The 5,034-nt window shown below is 28.2% G+C and overlaps 1 long non-coding RNA gene across 2 annotated transcripts; it reads right to left on the minus strand.

Moving 5' to 3' along the window:
* Positions 1-2,291: 2,291 nt before the first annotated feature.
* Positions 2,292-4,715, minus strand: LOC136087490 (uncharacterized). 2 transcript variants are annotated; one of them, XR_010641824.1, is made up of 2 exons: positions 4,559-4,715; positions 2,292-4,139 (listed from the first exon to the last, which is right to left on the minus strand). It is a non-coding gene; the product is annotated as an uncharacterized LOC136087490 (long non-coding RNA). The 2 variants fall into 2 exon arrangements; XR_010641825.1 differs by having other exon boundaries at positions 4,508-4,715.
* Positions 4,716-5,034: the final 319 nt, after the last annotated feature.

Here is a 5,034-nt window from a genome sequence, read left to right on the forward strand (position 1 = left end):
TCAAACGAAAATCACATAGTCGTTATAAAATGTTCCATAACTTTACAAAACAACATTAAAAGTGCTATTTAAAATAACCTTTAACAAGATTTAAATGATTCAAAATCTAAAACTGTTCTTTATGCCTCTTAAGTTTTCTTTAAATCAAAATATATGATTGGATATCATTTATAATAAGACAACTTATTAAGGGTTTTTGCAAAACACTTTAAAAAAAAATGCAAGGATAAAAAGTTTTCATATTTCTTCTTGTTTTAATATATGATGTCTGTGGACTAATATTTATAGTTAAGAAATTTAAATGGTGTAAAATTGTCTTACTGGTGTCATATTTCTTTTTTATGTGATTTTTTCATTTTGCCCAATATTTGAAAGGTAAAATATTGCCATGGTAAAATTGATATACTGAACACAAAAATCAAAGAAGAAAAAAAATGATATCAGTTTTAAAATGCTGGGGGTTTCTATATTACATTTATAGAAAGACGTTATTTCAATATAGAAGTTGGTTTTGAGGGGTTTTGCTCACCTCTGGTCAACTGTACGCTGAAAGCAATCCTATAAGCATGAATCCTACTTTCCTAACAATTTGACAAAGCCAAAAAAATTTTTACTTTATAGAATTAATCTATAGTGCCAAGAAGTGCTAAGTTCCGTTCTACAAGAAACTGCATAACTGAAATGATTATTTGTAAAACATTTTTCCAGTGCTCTTTTAAAACTAGAAAAGTCTCTTTTTAGACAAGGAGACATAAAAACTGTTTCCTTGTCAACGGGAGTCTGAATAAGTACAAATTACATAGGTGCGAACTAACAAAACTGCGAGGCAGTTGCAAACACTGGCATATGTGCGCAAAAAGAATTTGCAAACATTGGCATAAGTGCAAACTCGCATTGATGCAAAGTGACATTAGTGCGAAGCAGTTGCAAGTACTGTTATAGATGTGAACTGGCATAACTGCGTCAAAAGTATTTGCAAACATTGGCATTAGTGCGAATTAGCATAAGTGCGAAGCAGTTGCAAAAACAGGCATAAATGCAAACTGGCATAAGTTAGCCAAAAGAATTTGAAAACATTGGAATAAATGCAAATTGGCTTAATTGCTCTGAAAGAATTTAAAAGATTGGCATTAGTGCGAACTGGAATAAGTGCAAAGCAGTTGCAAAAACTGGAATAAATGCAAAATGGCATAAGTACGAGATGGCTTAAGTGCGTCAAAAGAGTTTGCAAATATTGGCATTAATACAAAATGACTTTTCACGTTTACGCTAATTCACACCTATACCAATTTGCACTTATGTTAATGTCAATAAATCTGAGAACAATCGAAAGCAAAAGAGTACAGCCTTTTTTTGGTTCAAATAAACTAGCCAACGACGATCTGAGAATTCGCCATTTCCCAACTTTAAAAAAAAAATTCTCATCTAGCGGATTCTTTGCTCCTGAATTACAGAAAGTCTTAATTATGATTTATACTAAACCCAAGTAATGTTCAGAGGAAACTGTATAAATTGTACAATTATCGAGAAGACTTGTACAAATTTTTAATTTGTACAATTAGTTAGTTGTAAAAGTCAAAAATTTCATTACTTAATAATTGAATTTTTTAATTTGTACAATGTTTAAAAGGAACCAAATGTAGCAACCATTACAAACCACAATTAAACATAGTTGTACTTTTAACAGATTTCCAACTTTTTTATTTGTATTAAATTGAACAAAGTAAGACGCCGACAGGATTTTTTGATGCTTAAAATATGACACATTCTAGAATTATGCAAACTCTAAACTTAGATGAGCTCATGCTTCTGTCAAATAAGAATGTTTTGCAAAAAAATGCGGAGACTAGACCGTGGAATCAAAAAACATTAACTTGTTAACCACTTTATCCCAAATTTGAGGGCAATGAGTTAATAACATTTTTTTTTACAATATTATATTAAACTTATAACCTTTGCATTTTTGCGTTAGCTTGCGCGAAAGCGTTGAGCAAACAATCGGGCGAACCGCATCATCCTTGATCCAACAAAGAGATGGTTACTATTGCGTCAGCGTATGAGTTTTGAACTTTTGCAAACGTTTAAAAAAAGATGTTGCGCTACAAATTACAGAACTAGTTTAGTATAATCTATATGTTTAAAAACCTAACATAAAAGTTTACTATGTTTTGTTATGCTATATTAAATTGAAAAAATCAATATCACTTGCTTGTTTATCAATATGCTCCTCTTGGATGCTCCATTATTAGACTATATTTTTGATACTTATTTTGATGACTCCTTTCTTAAAATTTTGTAATTTAGGGTAGAGCGGGGCATATAGGAATACTTAAGAAACAAACGCTAGTTGCAGATAAACTAATCAAAGTTAACACTGCTTTTTATAAATTTCTTAAAATTTTATTGATATAAGAAAATTAAAAAAAAAAAAAAAAACATTTAAAAATAAGTTACGACAACCAAAGTACAAAACTCTAGGCTAGCAAAACTTTAACATTTTGCAAATGGGTGGGGCAAAACGGGACAGTTAAAAAGCAGCAGTTATTCTTCAATTGTAAAGCTTTAAAAATGATGAAAAATGACGGCTATCTATCGCTTAAATATGTTCAGTCATTAAACTCTCAAAAAAAGTAACACACCCTTAAAACTTCACGTCCATACACCCATGACAACAAAAATGAAATAACAGCTAAAATAAACATTTTTTTTTGTGTTTTTTATTATAAAATACCTATATATTATTAATACAATAACTTATATATTATTAAATTGGTAACTACTACTAAATTTGAAATTAAGCAAAAAATTTTATGGATCACATAACTCACACAAAAAGTATTATGAAAAAATTCGGCAACATTTTTGATGAGCTGGCAATTATTATTTTATTAATTATTAATTTATTAGCAATATGCCAATGTTGAGCAAACTTAAATATGCCATGTGTATCAGCAGCTTTGCTAATTCTAAGTTCCTTTTTACTTACAGCTAAAACTACATTTCATTCCGTTTTGGGTGATTAATCTTTCTTATATAATTTCTTACTTTCTTTGTTTACATTAAACGCTATTAATAATCAAAGTTAAGTTATAAAAATAAGAATTTCTTTGAATTTATTACTTAAATTGATTTTCTAAATAAAAAATTATAATATTTTAGATTAAAAATGAAATCATCAAACTGTAAACAGTCTTACGAAATGGTAGTAATATACTCAATTATATAAATAACTTGTTGTCCCGATATATCCCTACAAAAATCATTTTACCGAAAATAATACTATTCAAAAAGTTCAATCACAAGTATTTTTTTAAAACCAGAATCTAAAAGAGGATAAAAATACTGTCTGAAAAATATAAACTTTTTATAAATAAAGAAAATTCGCAAAGTTCAAGATAAATCTTTTGTCGCTGCATTGGTTAAGAAAATACGCATATTTTGTTTTTCGCAAATTTACTGATGCATTTTAGTACTTTTAATGCATTTTGATATTTCTAAAATTTCTTTCTTTTTTTTAAAGTAATGAATTACAATAATTTGAAATGTTTTATCAAAGAAAATTTTTGAAAAAAAAATTTTTTTAGCTGAGATATAAGGCTTCAGGCATAACTGTCCCGTTATGCCCCGCTATCCCGATATGCCTCGCTCTACCCTATGATAATTTTTTTCTAGTAAGTTTTGGCCAATCAATCTTTTGAGTTCGGGCTTAAATGTTATTTAGTTGAAAAATTTAAAAAATATAGTAATTTTTTAAAGGATTTTGTTTTCTTTTTTTCTTTTGTTTAAGAATTAAAGAAAAAAAAATTAAAAAATATTTCGGACTGCAAAATTTATATTTTTTCCATATGTAACGTAAATCTTTAAAAATATTGTTTGCATATAATATAACTCTTACACTAACGGTACTTGCTTGCATACCTTTCTACACTAACTGTATTTGTTTGCATACCTTTCTACACTAACGGTATTTGTAAATAAATGAAAGATCTTTAGGATAAGAGGATTTTCCTAACGTTTTCATATATTTAAAAATTTCCACTTGAAGAGAAAGCGGTAAGAAGTAACACAACTCTTTTATAATCAAAGGATCGTGATCTAGTAGTTGCAAGATGGTATAGATAGCAAGCTTTAGATCTACCCTAGCAAAATTTTATTCATATTTATAGATATAATTATAACTAATAACTTAATTAAAGTCCACAAGTTATATTAAATTTAAAAATAAACGATTCAATGCAGGGCCGACGACACGGGTTTCAAATGGAAGGGGCACAATCGCGAATTTCTAAAAAAAGTCCTCTACATCAAGAAATTTGAGGAAAAAAAAAGTCCTTAAGAAGTGAGGAGGGGGCCCAGGCACATATGTTGTTTATATTGTAATATATATTAAATATATAATATATTATATATATTATGACACTATTTTTAGAGCCGGTGTTGTTGACTGTGCATTGACGACTGTTTAGTGGTTCGACGATAACAGATTTTAAATTATATTCAAAAATACCTGCTTTAATATGGTTTTTAAATCTGATTTATATAAGATTTTTGAACGTACCATAGTTTCAATGATTTCAACCGAATAATAGTTAATAGAAATAATTTCCATTCGTCAACTTCGCCTGATTCTAAAAAGTGTTTATAACACTGTTTGAGAAATCTGTTGGCTTGCTCCAAAGCCATCTTTTATAAAAATCAATAAAACGGTTGTTTTAATATTTCATTCACTCTAAGAGTTTCTTGAGCAATGCAATGTTTTAACGTTTGCATTGCAAAAGTTGTTTTTAATTAATATTTTTTAATTTAACAAATAAAATAAAAAATTAAAAAAAAAGTTATAAAAAAGTCTCACTTTTTTTAAACATGTTAGATTTAATATCATTTTAAAGGTATAATCAATTACTGCTTTAAAACAAAAAAAATCTACATCTATTATAGGATTACCAGACGTACTCTTTTTACGAAGGAGCGCGCGCTAAAATATGTTTTTGCTCTTAGTTGTCAATTACATTTAGTTCTTAATTTAGACGGTTG

This window comes from Hydra vulgaris, chromosome 11 (genome assembly GCF_038396675.1).
Source record: "Hydra vulgaris chromosome 11, alternate assembly HydraT2T_AEP".
NCBI classification, from domain to species: domain Eukaryota; kingdom Metazoa; phylum Cnidaria; class Hydrozoa; order Anthoathecata; family Hydridae; genus Hydra; species Hydra vulgaris.